Here is a 16,992-nt window from a genome sequence, read left to right on the forward strand (position 1 = left end):
AAAATGAAAATGTGTCCATCTGACCCCATGTCTAGTTTCAAGAGGAATTGGTTTTGATCTTTAATATCCAAGAACCAAAGGCTTAAATGTGGATAGAAATGGAACAGGTGAGTCAGTACTGCTTCAAATACTTTTCCCACTCACATTAAAACATGCAGTTGTATAACCTTGTCTTAGATTTTTTCTGGGCCTTTATATATATATATATATATATCTGAATGCAAGTAAGAAATAAAAGCCTGTAAAAAATGTTTGAGCTAGATGCCTTAAGTGTACACTGAACAATTAGGATAGCACATTCAGCAAAATTTGGCTTCTCTTAAAAAAATATTGACTGAAAAGTTTAACATAAAACAATTAGGTTCTCTTTTTATTAACCTTAACTAAACAACAACAACAACAACAAAACCCCTCTCATTTTATTTGTTTTGGGATTGGCTGCCATCTCTGAATCTATCTCAAAGGTTTGCTGGTATATTTTTCTTTTATTTTACTCTTTTCTCTTTATATAACATTAAATGGTTCCTGCTGTTTAATTGAAAGCTACCATTTTATTTTCCAGAACATACCTTTTTCATAAGACGGAATTTGTCTTCAGGCCATGTCTGCTGTCTAAGGATTTTGTTTTTAATTTCCACTCAAACTCATTGGGCCTTTGCATAATAGATTTCTGATTATATCACTCTGTCTTTCAGGACACATGTATGCACCAGATATTCAGCTGGTGTAAACAGGGATAGCTCAATTGATTTCAGTGAAGCTAAACCAATTTACATCAGCTGAGGAAGTGTCCTATAGAGTTGAAGGTGGAATATTTTCCATTATGATTCTGTTAATTGCCATAAGGCAGAATTCTTGATTTCCTTAGGTTTATTCAAATTTACAACCAAGTGTTTTTAGTGAAGGATGTGTGGTATCTATTATCTGTGTCAAGTATTTTTTATTCCTAAGGGCATTTTTAAACCTAATACTGTCTATAAACCCATTAAAGATGGTATTCATTCATTTCAAGGACTGCATCCTCTACCATGATTTGTTCACCTGTTTCAGCATTTTAAAGAACTAAATAAAACTACAAAGGGGAAGTGAAGTCTTTGAGAATAGCCCTCTCACCTCCTATGTGCTTTAACTGCAGAACTTTTCAAAGGAACACCCCTGGGGCTTTTATCACTAAGTAGAGATTTAGATTCTTTCAGACATATTTCAGGGGATCTTCTGTTATCTGCAATGGCTTGGCCTTTTAAGAGGTGGCAGATATGACTATTGTGATGTGATGTAGAATTCATTCTAGCAGTTAGATTTCTTGCAGGTTTGGCTGATTCCAACTTCTGACTGTATTAATAAGATACATAGGATTTCCCCCAGACATAACTGAAAGCTGCACAGATTAGTCACAGTGACATTAATACAGACCTCCACTTAGCCCATATTTTAAAAATCTGTATTGCTTGAAGATTATTCCCTGAATATCTTTTTGTCTAGAAGACTACTGCACCTTATCTTCTAGCCAGCTTGAAATTGATGGCAAAACTCTCCTCTCCTATTTCCAATGTGGATCTCTATTGCATATTCTGCACGTGGAATGAGTACAAAATTAGCAGTAGGAAATGGAATGGAGGGACCATCATAGGAAAATTTTTACACTCATTAAATTTGCTGAAATATGCTCTTTGCTTAAAGAAGCTATTTCAAATCGGAGATAGTATAGCTCAGGCAGGTATATAAATACTACGGGCTCTAGCTCGGCTGTAATTCTTCCTGTGGAGCACACATGCTGCCATACTTTTAATGGGTGCTGTGCCCTGCCATTTGAAGCACAATGTCAATACTAAATGCAGTAGAGTCTTCTTTACTCTGCCACATGATACCTGATCACCTGATTTCTGGATACAGGTTGGTAAAGCTCTTGCAAACTTTCCACCCAAGCTTGCTTGCCCATAATTACAACCTAAGCCTATTTTCCACCTATCATGATGAAGTACATGATCTTTTTCTTATTATTTTTACAAAGGTGTACTACAGTAGCTGATTACTGTACATTACTTAGATGTCGATTTTTTTGATGTAATCAGCATGCAGATTAAATTATGTCTAGTTAATGCTTCTGTGGCAGAGTCCCTCAGCCAATAAAGCTACAGATAAATGAAAACAGCAGAGAGGATCATAGTCTTGCATTTTCAAGGTCAAGGTGTCAAAGTTTTGGCACCAATTCATTAAAAGAAAAAAATGTGACCAGGAAGGAGAGACAGCAGTGCTGGTATCTCCTAATCATAGCCATTAGAAGGGATTTTTCTCAATGTGAAATATATTAACTGAATTCTGGCTGATAATCCTCACAAGCAAATGTTAAACAGAAAACATCTGCTTGTTATCAGTATAGCTAAATGGGGGAAATGGCATCTCTCTTTAAATATTTATGTCAACAAAGCTGTAGCATACTGCCCTTTGTCAGAGTCAAACAGTATTCTGGAAAGGTGACTAGAGGCGTCACTGATGTTCCATCTGTTCAGGAGATTAACATACTCCTCCATGCTATGCTGATACTAGCCAATGTGCATGCAGGATGGGCACTTTATGTGGCTTTACAATCTTGGTTGTTGTGTCACATTCAGAAGTTTTACCTTTGAAAGACCCAGCTTTTAAACATGACATTAGAACCACAGAAAGACTGAGAACTGAATCAGTGGGCTGAGTGTATTCCAGGCTGACTTAATCTGGTACCAATAAACAAGGCTTACTTCCAGATAAAACCTTACAGGACCCCAATAAGACATTTAAACCTGGGTCCACTAACATTTTGTAACCCATAACTGAGTTTTATGATAATCTCTTGCTGAATACAAAGCAAGACTCAACAGTCATGTTCCAGAATCACATCTGTATTTGAGTTTTTATCAATTTTGTGTACAGAATAGGAAGGAGGTGCAATTCAACAGGATATAGGGGGAAGTTTGACAAAAAAATATCATTAAGTTTTTCTGCCAGCTCCATTTAGTTTGCACAATTTTCAGTCTCAGCAGTGCCACGTATTAATGAGTTCACTATGTAATCCATGCTCATTCCTGTGGCATGGTCTGATTCTTCACTCCCCACCCGAGCAAAAATTCCCATCGAAGCCAACAAATTTAACTGCAAAAGGAGGTATTGAAGGTACAGCAGCAGGGGAGACTAGCTTGTTATTGGGGACCTTCATCTCATTAAGAAAGAAGGCTTCTTGACCAGCTAGTACGGGGGCTGAGAAGTTATATGAAGTAGGAAGAGGAAAGCATTTCCCTAATCTCAGTAGGGGGCTCAGTGCAAAGCTTCTGCCTTGCTTCTGAAACCCAATGCTCTAATAAATGTTATGTCTCATTTTACTTTTATAGGCACGTAAAAACTGTCTGACTTGCAAAGGCTTTGCAGATTCCATGAACATGGCAGGATATATGTGCTCACAATAAATCAACACTATTTGTCGAGACTCAAAGTAGCAAACAGCTGTGTTTTGTTGTTTTAATGGAAAAAAATATGCAAGAAGTGACCAGTATTAAAATGCATGGGAGTATATTGTGACGAACAATCTTGCATTGGCAGAGGGATGAAAAAGATGAAAAGGTCTTTTCCTTGTCTAATTACTAGGACACTAGCAGCTCCGCTGAAGCTTGTGAGATTCTTACGATTTATCCCCTGGGTTGTTTTTGCACTGTGTGCCTCAATGTGTCCATTATGCAAATGAAGTGCAAGTCAAAACACCCATTCACTTGCCATTATTAACCGCACTGAATTGATGAGATATTGAAACTCACGGAAGAACTGGAAACAATGGAACTTCAGAGACACAAAGAGAGGGATTCTGTCCCCCATTATGGTCCCTGTGTGGTGCTCTAGCAGCTTATAAGGGATGTAAAAGACCCTCAAGGGTCCAGGGATGAATTCTCCTGGCACAGGAACTGTGGCTACTATAAATACAACACAGCATATCACCCAGGGAGTCATAGAGTCATAGAGCAGTGAAAAGGACAGAAAAGCACTTTCTAGGTAGACTTGTGAGAAACTTTCACAACAAAACCTAAATCAGACAGATCTGGGTTTCATTGCAAATCTGAAACCCAAGATAGATTCACCACCATTTAATAAAATATGTTTGTGTTCCCTCACTGAATGAGCATAATTCTGAGAATCTGATTTGATGTGAACTTTAACTTTGCTTTCCACAAATATTCTGCAATATTTGCTTTTAATTCACTATTTCAGTAAACTTTCCTGCCAGCAACTTCATTCACAGAAATATTTATGGGGAAAGGGTTCAAAAAGGGTGAATCAAAATGAATTAGTTTGAAAATTGAAACCAACATAGTATATTTCTATTTAATCTCTGATTACTGAAAACTCCCTGATAATTTCAGGCATCTATAATTAACAATTTAACAATAATTTGAAATTTCCCTACTAGTTCAAAATACAAAATAGTTTAAACCTTAATGTTTGTTTCCCCCACACTCTAGTTGCATGTGCTTCTGCACTTCTCCTTGATTCCAGGTCTAGGAGCAGAAATGCCACAATACTAAAGAGGACTAAGGGCACTTAGATTTAAATACATTTAAAAAATGGGTGTATTCCAAGGAGAATGCAATGTGTATGATTTAGAAAACCTTATCAAAGTTCCAGGGCCCATAGATGCACAACTCCCAAGAACAATGGGAACTGGTGCATACTTACACCCAGTTCTTGCCTTGTGTTGCATGGGTGCACTGAGGAGAGAAGTTTGAGCTGAGAGCCTATTTCTGCTGTGCAAATAGCAAAGCAGGATCTCTACACTGGGCTCAGGAGAGATCTCTACACTGTGCAAAGCATTGTGGACAAAGTTTATTTGCCAAAAATGCATTTTTGGGTTGACCAAAACTATTTGTGATTTTGATAAATAGTTTTGGCTGAAAATAATGGGGGGAAATTCCAAAAGAGTGAAAATGTTTCATTTTGATATTTTGTAAATGAAATGTTTTGATTTTTCATTTTGAAATTTAGCTAAATTTATTCTTTTAAAAACAAAGGGAACACAACAAAACAAAACATTTAGTTTTGGGTTAAATGATCTGTTTCATTCAACCCAAAATTATTTGTTTTTGTTTTGGGGAGGGGAAAAAAAGAAAACGTTGTTTTTGGCCAACCACAAACAATTTTGTTTTCTGATTGTTTGGTTCAGCCACCAAACAAATATCAATTATTCACTCAGCTTTACTAAGAAGGGGATCTAGCTTCTGCACCAATCAGTGCTCCATGGGAGATGTGGCTGTCCTCAGCCAGCTAAAGCAGATACTGTGTTCGGTAGTACACCCATAGAGCGCACTTCCACATTAGCAGTAAAATGGGCACAGCAGCACAACCCCCTCCGGCCATTTGTCAGGATGCTCTTGAACTTGTGTGAAAAGCAGCAGTCCATTTCTACATGTTAAACATGTAGAATTGGACTGCAGGTTAGACAAACCTGTCAGGGATGGTCTAGATAATATTGAGTTCTACCTTGAGTGCAGGGGACTGGACTAGATGACCTCTTGAGGTCCCTTCCAGTCCTACAATTCTATGATTCTACGTGCCTCAATTAGTTAAGGTCTGGATTTCACGGGCTATATAAGAGGAATTTTGAGCCATTATACTGTTTTTCCATGACTTATGTTTTCAAACTTGCTATTTTAAAAAGTCAAGTGATTATTTTTATAATTGCCAGCCCTACGTACTTAAAGAAAGCTGTGGTCTTCCTGCTTCTTTTGTCTTCACTATTAAGCAAGACTTTGCAAATCAAAACTCAGCAAACAATACAGTTTATGTTGCTTGTGGCACAGTAGGACCCGTAGCCAGATCCAACAGTTAAACACTTTTCTAGGCCAGCAAAATACACAGCTAATACACAAAAGAAACAGAGATACAACACAATACATTGCCGTTCTTATGGTGAAGCTCTCTCAATCTCTCCCACCCCCATCTAACCAGTTACATATCTGACCAGAACTTCACTTTTATTCTCTAAGCAGCATATTGAAAATGTTCACTAGCGCAATCCTTTTAGGAATCAATAATTCATACAGGTATTGTTGTGTGGTACAATGTTAAGATTATTTGGCACTAGAAGTATCTGTTAAAATATAAGACAGACGTCAACATTAAAATATTTTGCTGCCTTATTCATAATCTGTTAGATACATTTGTGGATATTAGGTGCTATCCACATCTAGCGTTATGAAGATTTCTTTTAGGTGGGAGATTTTTGTTTTGTTGGGATTTTGGAGGAGCGGGGTGGGTGGGGGCAGAAAACTATTTCTTACTTAATTTTCTGTGTTTGATCATATGATCATAGATGGGTTTGGGTAGGCAAGAGGTATCTCCAGAAAGCATAATACATATATTACTTCTCGTAACATTCAGAGGGTGCAATTTCTCAGCCCCCTGGCCTGTTCTAGTAGAGCTATGAAATGAATGTTGTAGTAAGACAAGAATGGAAGGGAGGGGGAGGTTGGAAAATCAATTCAAAAGGTTTTTTTTGTTTTTTTTCACTTTTGTATTTCGACTAACACACTTTAGTGTTACTATCTACAGGGCTGGAAAAGCAGAAGGCAGTTTTGCCCAGAGGCTGACAAGCTGAATACACTTTCAGCTGAAGGTGCTTACCAGTTATGTAGAACTACTCAAAGATTCTCATCTATTCAAGGGTCTGAGGTATGGAAATATTTCATCATTTCTTCAATATCCAGTTGGTACTCCAGGCAGTTTAAACCAGAGGAGAAGCAAGCTGTTCATTGGTAATTCAAACTCTGCTGCTAAGGCCTTTGTTAGAAAGATAGGAAGTAAATATGAAAGGAACCAATATTTACATATTTGTTACCTATATACTTTGGGCACACGGTACAGATGCATATGGAATACATGATGGTGTTGTGATTTGTTGCTAAAATTATTTCCACCATCCAGCAGTGTATTTACTTTTCAGATCATACTGTCCCTCTCCAATATCAAGTAAAGGCTTAATGAAAATTATTCCCTTTCTTATAATAAGTGAATAGTGTGGGGAAAGAGATAACATGTTGTTTGTTTCACAAGTTTGGCAATCAACTGATGCCATAGCTGGCATATCATTGTTATCATTCTATGGTACAACTCCATTAGTGTATTGTCAATCATCTGACTACAAGACATTGCTCCATTTCAAAACAATAGAGTAATCCTGTCCAGAGACTTTACCTGAAATCCCTCAGTGTGCTGTGTGAGGCATGAGATGCCACAGCATCAGCTACTATGTGTTCAGGATAGAGAAGAGGAGAGAGAATAAAACACTGGCAAGACACTATTTCTTAACTGTGCTCTGGATTTGTCCACTACTTGATCCTCTCTCTCTCTTTAAAAAAAAAAAAATCAACTACTAAGTGGTATGGTTTACAGATGGGTCAACTATTCTTAGCAGAGGAGTCTTGGACTTGCATCACACCTATGCTCATTACAAAATAAATTAGAGTATTCTACAGTAATAATCCATATCACTTCATTGTCCCTATTGTACGCTATAGAGTGAATTGGAGAACAGACTATAGAATAATATTTTTTTTTTAAATCAGGGCCCACACCAGTTCAGAAAAACATGATGTCCAGAATAATTCCAATAGTTCTGTGCCTGCTGTAAAAACCTTTACATTCCTCACTAAGCTGAAGGCTCATATTGCCATGGTAAATCTTGTGGGTCATCCTGGTGAACCCTCTCTAGAGGATGAATTTATCTTAAAAAGAAACCCTCAAATGGCAGAAAATTTGCCAGCTCTGAATGATTTATTCACTCGAGCTAGCCAGAGGCCTAAGTGATTGCTGCAACTCTTACTTTTTCAGAGCAAGACAGACAGTTTGGGAGAGTTTTATTTTACTTTTTAAACCCAGAAATAATGCTATTACAGCTGCCTTTTTTGTTTTCTTTTCCAAGATTTCTCCACTGACTAATTAAGCGCTGTCCAGATTCGCTATCTTAGAAAGAGAGAGAGAGAGAGAAACGAGAAAGTGTGCCGGGTATGTTCTTCCAATCTCTCGCATTTACACCTTTATTTACTGGCAGCAAAGCCATCAAACTATTGCCATCTGCAGGGCTCAGTATGTGTATCCCCTGCAAAGTTCATTGTACCAATGTAATGTATCATCCAAGATTCCTTTATCTGCTCCTATTTTACTTTCTGATTTTAAATGTATTGGCTCCATACAGTTACTGCTGGTATTTATCCACTGTCAATGGACTCCAAAGAGTGTTTGAAAGCTTTTAGAAAAGACAGTCATGCCAAAGCAGGACATTGATCCAAATACTTATGTACTTAGCTGACATATTCACCCTCTCTCTTTAAGAGCAAATTGGGGAATAGGGCATATAACAGCTCCTGTTCTTTTGCAGATTTATTCACTACATGCTAAAATTAATATTTTTTCCTGGGTAAAATTCCCTTGAATCCCACTTTTTAATGTATAAATGGAAATCTGCAGTGTCATGTGCAGATTGCAGATGTTAGCATGCATGGTAGCAGGTAATTATCAAACAAACAATGAGATACAGGAGATATCAGGCCTGGTGGAAAAGTAAAAACACATTTACAGTTTTAGAGAGCTAATGACCTAAGTGAACAATGCTAGAGGGTGTCAATCAGTGATGTGGTAAACTGAAAAAGCAACATTCATCCTCTTTCTATGGTTGCTATCAGTACATGGCTCATTTTGAAATAATCACTTTTGCTAAAGACTCTGTGATTTTTATTTCATCACCACAGTAAACTACTCAAATTAATTCATTTTAAAATCCTTTTAAAATTCCTTTTGAAATCCAAACATTTTGTATCTTTGTCCCTAGAAAGAAACCACATTCCAGTTTTACATAACCAATTTGCTCTAACATAGCTCTTTGCCTTTAATAATCTCAAAACTGTTTATAAGCAGTCATCACACAGCATCTCCACAAGGTAGGTAATTACTTTACTATAATTACTATACATGTGAGTGAAGAAAAACACATGGGGCAAGGTCCTCAACTTATGTAAATGGGCATAGATCCACTGACTTCATTGGAGACACACTAGTTTACAACAGTTGAGAATCCCAAACAGGGAAATGTAATCCCTTTCATGAAGTCATTAGAAGAGCCAGACAATAGAAGAGTAAGGGTAAGATTTGACTCCCAATCCACTGCTTCAACCATCAGATCATCCATGTTTCCATAAGCACTTCGCCAATACCCTACACACATGCATTTCAAATAATGTTGTGTTTCACAATTGCATGATTCTGAGATCTCTTTTTAATATGTGGATACAGGTTGGGATTTTCAAACATACTCAGCATTGGCCTAACTGCACCCATTCACATCACAGGTAAAACTTCCACTGGCTTCTATAGGAACAGAATTAGGCCACTGCTCAAATACTTTTGAAAACCAAACTTCTGTTTCACCAAAGTTAAGTGGAATTATGCAAATGTATCCAAGGGAAAATAGAACCCGCCTTTAACAGAACTAATCTTTAAAATTATTTATTTATTTATGTATTAGCTAAACACCACAGACTTCAATTGTGTGAAAACTGGTATACCCAAAGTAAACTGCAAAGAAAAACAAAACATCTTGTGATCTTTTTTGTCTCTATGATATACGGAATTCAGGTTCCTGAAGAAGTGAAAGATGAGCAATTGAAAGTGGAAGAGATTTTTTGGTTAGACTGTTCAAAACTCCTGGATTATTTGTTTTTTTTCCTTAATATCTATTTGACTTCAATGACTAACTGATACTTTGGAGAAAGGAAGCCTTTGTTGAAGATTCAGTCTTCTTCTCCCCATCCCCTATGAGAAAAACTACACCCTCTGAGACTACCTGCAAAGTCAGTAAAGACCAGAGTGGACATTTCTAATGTTTCTAAGGTACAACCAGCAGGAAAAAACACACTATACAATAATTTTGAGGCCTTTTATCTATAATAAAGAAGCAATAAATGAAATAAGTATAGGGAGGAAGCACCACTCAATGGTTAACCCTTTTTTCAGTCACTATCATCTATTATTCTTACGGTAGCACTTACAGGCTCCAATCAGGATGTGCTCAGTACTGTGTATAGGCACAGTAAGACAGTCTCTGCCCCAAAGAGCTTAACATCAAAATAGACAAGACAGATAAATTTAATTAGTAGTATCTCCATTTATCAGATAGAGAGCTGAGGCACATAAAGATTAAGTGATTTGCCTAAGGTCATACAGGAAGTCTGTGGCACATACAAAAACTGAATCTACATGTTTTGAGTTCCAATCCAGTGTCAAAATCACAAAACCATCCCTGAAGAGCCTCAAAAATATCTTCCACCCAGTAGAATTATGGTGTTCAAACAAAGCAGGATTTTAGCAGAGCTGGTCAAAATGTGTATGAAAACTTTTTCTACCAAATATTACAATTTAATGACAGACATTATTGGTGGGGGGGAATGAATATCAGTAGAAAATTTCTATTTTCCTACAGGATATTTTGAACCAAAAATTTTTTGCTTCATTTGACTTTAAATATAGCTTTGTTTCAGCTTTTCCATTAAAAAAAAACTGAACAAAATTACATTTTATGTCAGCATTAAGGTTGCCACATGTTCCAGTTGTCCCAGGATCATCCCTTTAAGGTATCTGTCTCAGGAAATCTGCAAGGGTGCTCAGTACACACTGTCAGCTGTCCAGTTTCATGCACTCAGAGGTGGCAAGCCTAGTCAACATTGATTCAAAATGACCATTTTTGTTTTGCTTCAACTTAATATGTCACTTCATTATTTTTTAAATTTTAAACCAAATATCTGAAATGAAATGACATGACAAAACACAAAAATACACACCACTGAAATGCCATTTTAAGCTGAAATGACATGAACATTTTTATTTTGTTCCCAAATATTAATTTGAAATGAAAATTTACATTTTCCACCAGGAAAACATACATTTTTGAAGAAAAAAAAAACACGCAACAACAAAAAAACCCAAACAAAACAAACAAACAAAAAAACACAACCCAAACATTTAAAACCAAGCCTTTTTGTTCCATATATCTTACTGGGGAAAAAAATGGTTTTCCAATCAACTCTAGTTTTTAGTGAGATTTGTGCTTAAGGATTCTTGACCACAGACCCCTCTAGAGCAGAATTGATATGTTAGCAGGACAATAAGGAGGGAAACTTGCACCATTGCAGTCTGTGCTATATTTTTTAGAGGACTTTAGTCCCCCAAAATGTCAATGTACTAGCTTTCATGAGAACTGCAATTCACATACATACAAATTATATATAATGCACTGTGCAAATATTGGAGTTTCCTGCTGAAGGGAAATGCTAAGCACTGATTACACATTTTGAGGAAATATAATTGAATTCTTTTTTGCTGCCAAATTGATAAATTCACTTAGTACTTCTAACAAGAAACAAAGTGATGTTTGATGCTTTTTCTCTTGTGCTGCAGAGCAAATTGCAAATAAATCAGGCCTTAATACTGAAACTGGGTCTATAATGGAATTTTCTATATATCTCCCCTATTGTGTCTACTTCATTTTTATAAGAACATTTTTCCTTTCTAAAGTAATTGCTTATGCAGTAAACACATAGTCCTCTGTGTGAATGGATGCATAATGTAGTTGATATAGAACCAGTTGCAAAGCAGCTGTGGGATTTCAATCACATAAGTAAACAAACAATGGAGAGATCACTAGTAGTGAAGTGATGGGAGATATTAGAATGGTCAGAGGTCTAGCTAGGAGATGACTCAGATATTGTTACATTGAAGGGTGTAGCAATTCTAGCATTCCCTGGTTTCTTAAAGCATCCAAAATCTGGAAGAACAACCTTTTTCATGGAGAAACTTCCACTTAGGGTCTCAGATACCAGAAACCCCAAAGATATATGTTCATGTTTCTAAGAACTATGACTTTTGAATATCACTGAGGTTAGGTTGCTGTAGTTTGAGCTTTGGGCAAAGGCTCGCGATTATTTAAAAAAACAAACAAACACACAAGCCAAGTCATCCATGCTGAAGTTATTAGCAGAGATGGGACAGTTCAGAAAGATCTGCTTTAGTAGCAAGCTGGGTTTTTGTTTTTTATCCCCCGAGAAAGCTTCTCAAGCATTATTAGTATCAATAGAAAAATTGAAAGCTCAATGAGGGAGACTTCTCTCTGGGTGTGCATGCTGTTATCATTCTGTGATGTTGCAAAAGCAGGATTATGATTTTATCACATGGAAAAACGAGGGGAGAAAATGGATTATGAAAAGAGCTGTGGAAAAAACCCTCCTGGCGAGCAAGCTCACTAATGAAAAGCTGTTGATCTTAATTAAGTCAGTGGAGGAATTAAATGGGGGGAAGAGGGACAACATAGATAGGGTCCTAATTCCATTTTTATACCTACAACACAGTCTATAGCATTCACTCACAGAGAGCACTGGCACCACTCCTGCCTCACAGCTTGCCTCACCTGTCTTCACAGCTCTGCACTCTCTTTCCTCCCTTTGTTATGAACTCAGAAAATGTACATACCGCAGCTCTTAAACTACAATGATGCTGCAACTAATGGTAACAAATACCTTACCATAAATGATCACCATGCAAATGCACCGGGGGTGCATCTGTCTATTATGAACCATTATCACAACTTTCACAGTCCCCTTTTCATCAACTCTCACAAGACTAGGGAGCCAGTGCACTCATCTGCAAAGCACATAGCTCTTCAATTCCGTTACAATTTAAAGGAAAAGAAAAAAATCCCCTCGCCCTCCCACCTTTAATTGTACCTTAAAAATAACTAATAAGCTTCCCAAGAGGAAGAATTTCTGTAAACGGTGGTTTAATAAATATCATCTATTTCATATGTAACAAAGAATCCTGAAGTAAGATGAATGACATTGATCAATTAAAAGAGAAATGGGAAAATTTTCAAGAGAGCCTATGTGACTCTAGGAACACAAGTCCATTGAAAGTCAACCCTTTAATGATTTATAAAATTGTCCATCATCTTGGCATCTGGGTGCCTTAGACCATTTAAATGTACCATAATGAATAGCAACAAATAACTTATTACTAATGTTAAAAATGCCTCAAAGACATACATTTGCTCCCTGCTGCTAAAATCTTGTAATTGTCAAAGGCCCTTATTAACTGCTGGTGAAGGCCTTAAGTAGCAACCTAATCAGATTTGGACTTGCAGACAGAGCAGGGTAATTCATAGGGTCAATGGCCAGCAGGAGCGCCGCCAACTTTTCTGCCGCCCTAGGCGGCGGAAGGTCCCGCCCCGAAATGCCGCCCCCCACAGAGGCGGCGGAAAGTCCCACCGCTGAAATACCACCACGGTTGCCTTCCCCCAAATTGTAGTGCCCTAGGCGACCGCCTAGGTCGCCTAATGGGTTGCGCCGGCCCTGATGGCCAGTGCTCAGGGCTAAAGATTTTATCTCTATGGCTGTATGGCGGGTCTTTTGGCATTTTTGGGGGTTTGGGGTGGGGAGGAGAATATTAATGTTGAGACATCAACCCTTATTTATCAATAAGTATTTCAAAACCACACAAATGTGTTCTGGTCATTACATATGATGTTACTACCCACAAAACAGGATCCAGGATATAGGTTAGAGAAAGACCCAAACTTTAAACTCCCACCTTCACAGCCGGCTCATTAATGCCAAGTCTGAATGATTCCCAGTAACGATGCAGGGCTGACCACTTTCAAAGCCCTTAACTGGGTTTGATTAATCCTGCAGGAAGGGGCATTATATCTCCAATTTACAGATAGGATTATAGTACTGATTCAAAGAAATAAAATGAAGCCCAACTCTACAGAGGGAGCCATTTTAAGAACTGGGTTTAGAACTCAGGAATTTGACACCACAGCCTTCTCCTATTGATGATTCTGCCAAAGAATGCATAGTGCCACCTCTCCAATAGTAACATACTTATCTCCATCAGGCCCATGATATATAAGCAGCATTTTCCGAAACAAGACCAGGGGGGATGAGGTTGGTGAGGCTTTCTTCAGGCAGCTAACATAAGTTACTAGATCACAGGCCTGGTTCTCATGGGGGACTTCAATCACCCCGATATCTGCTGGGAGAGCAATACAGCAGTGGACAGACAATCCAAGAAGTTTTTGGAAAATGTAGGGCACAATTTCCTGGTGCAAGTGCTGGAGGAACCAACTAGGGGCAGAGCTCTTCTTGACCTGCTGCTCACAAACAGGGAAGAATTAGTAGGGGAAGCAAAAGTGGATGGGAACCTGGGAGCCAGTGACCATGAGATGGTCGAGTTCAGGATCCTGACACAAGGCAGAAAGGAGAGCAGCAGAATACGGACCCTGGACTTCAGAAAAGCAGACTTTGACTCCCTGAGGGAACTGAGGGGCAGGATCCCCTGGGAGAATAACATGAGGGGGAAGGGAATCCAGGAGAGCTGGCTGTATTTTAAAGAATCCTTACTGAGGTTGCAGGAACAAACCATCCCGATGTGTAGAAAGAATAGTAAATATGGCAGGCGACCAGCTTGGCTTAACAGTGAAATCCTTGCTGAGCTTAAACACAAAAAAGAAGCTTACAAGAAGTGGAAGATTGGACAAATGACCAGGGAGGAGTATAAAAATATTGCTCAGGCATGCAGGAGTGAAATCAGGAAGGCCAAATCACATTTGGAGTTGCAGCTAGCAAGGAATGTTAAGAGTAACAAGAAGGGTTTCTACAGGTATGTTAGCAACAAGAAGAAGGTCAGGGAAAGTGTGGGCCCCTTACTGAATGGGGGAGGCAAACTAGTGACAGAGGATGTGGAAAAAGCTAATGTACGCAATGATTTATTTTGCCTCTGTCTTCATGAACAAGGTCAGCTCCCAAACTACTGCACTGGACATCACCGTATGGAGAGGAGGTGACCAGCCCTCTCTGGAGAAAAAAGTGGTTCAGGACTATTTAGAAAAGCTGGACGAGCACAAGTCCATGGGGCCGGATGCACTTCATCCGAGGGTGCTAAAGGAGTTGGCGGATGTGATTGCAGAGCCATTGGCCATTATCTTTGAAAACTCATGGTGATCAGAGGAGGTCCCGGGTGACTGGAAAAAGGCTAATGTAGTGCCCATCTTTAAAAAAGGGAAGGAGGAGGATCTGGGAAACTACAGGCCAGTCAGCCTCACCTCAGTCCCTGGAAAAATCATGGAGCAGGTCCTCAAGGAATCAATATTGAAGCACTTTGAGGAGAGGAAAGTGATCAGGAACAGACAGCATGGATTCACCAAGGGCAAGTCATGCCTGACTAACCTAATTGCCTTCTATGATGAGATAACTAACTCTGTGGATGAGGGGAAAGCAGTGGATGTGTTATTCCTTGACTTTACCAAAGCTTTTGATACAGTCTCCCACAGTATTCTTGCCAGCAAGTTAAAGAAGTATGGGCTGGATGAATGGACTATAAGGTGGATAGAAGACTAGATCATTGGGCTCAACAGGTAGTGATCAATGGCTCCATGTCTAGTTGGCAGCCGTTATCAAGCGGAGTGCGCCAAGGGTCGGTCTTGGGGCTGGTTTTGTTCAATAGTGTCATTAAATATCTGGAGGATGGCGTGGATTGCACCCTCAGCAAGTTTGCAGATGACACTAAACTAGGAGGAGGAGTAGATCGCTGGAGGGTAGGAATAGCATACAGAGGGACCTAGACAAATTAGAGGATTGGACCAAAAGAAATCTGATGAAGTTCAACAAGGACAAGTGCAGAGTCCAGTTTTGGGCCCCACACTACAAGAAGGATGTGGAAAAATTGGAAAGAGTCCAGCGGAGGGTATCAAATATAATTAGGGGGCTGGAGCACATCACTTATGAAGAGAAGCTGAGGGAACTGGGCTTATTTAGTCTGCAGAAGAGAAGAATGAAGGGGGATTTGATAGCTGCTTTCAACTACCTGAAAGGGGGTTCAAGAAGATGGATCTAGACTGTTCTCAGTGGTAACAGATCACAGAACAAAGAGTAATGGTCTCAAGTTGCAGTGGGGGAGGTTTAGGTTGGAGAATAGGAAAAACTTTTTCACTAGGAGGGTGCTGAAGCACTGGAATGGGTTACCTAGGGAGGTGGTGGAATCTCCTTCCTTAGAAGTTTTTAAGGTCAGTCTTGACAAAGCCCTGGCTGGGATGATTTAGTTGGGGATTGGTCCTGCTTTGAGCAGGGGGTTGGACTAGATGACCTCCTGAGGTCTCTTCCAACCCTGATATTCTATGACTCTATGATTCTAAGATGAGGAACCAGCCACCTACCTGCACACATACCCTATGTTGAGAGTATCACGCCTTCCTGATGCATTTGGTCCTTGAAATTCCTGCTGCACTAGCCCAGATTCTTCCTGTAAAAATTGGTACAATGCCTTTTATCAACATTCCAGGGTGCAATTTTTCAAAAGCTTTCAGTTTTGTTCTAACTCTGCTCCCACTTTGAAATCCATTGTAAAAGTCAGGTGAAATCCTGGCTCCATTGAAATCAATAGCAAAATTCCCATTGACTTCAGTGGAACCAGGATTTCATCCATTGACTTCAATTGCCGCACAGTTAGGACAATGCTGAGCACTTTTGAAAACAGAAGCGGAGTTTGGCCACCACTGAGGTCTTTTGAAAATCCTACCTCAAGTGTCTTCGCAAATTAAAACTGATTTATTCCAAGACCAAATGATTATTCAGGGATAAGACTGTACACATGCTATACCTAATTTCCTTATGCAGAAGAAACATAAATGCATTTGTCTCAAACATTCCATCTTTCTATCTACTAACTATTAATAGTTTATTTTTTATTTTTGTTTTTTTTTTTGCACATCATGTTGAGCACCTCATGAAAGATTTAAATTACAATGGATTAAGATGTCACCTGGTAATTCTTTTGAATGATATAACCTTACATTTTTATAACATTCTAGATCATCAGGTGCCCCTAGCCATTTCATCTTGAGCTGCAGTCCTGTCATATTTTATAAGCTAAGCAGAG

This window comes from Emys orbicularis, chromosome 8 (assembly GCF_028017835.1).
Source record: "Emys orbicularis isolate rEmyOrb1 chromosome 8, rEmyOrb1.hap1, whole genome shotgun sequence".
NCBI lineage: Eukaryota > Metazoa > Chordata > Testudines > Emydidae > Emys > Emys orbicularis.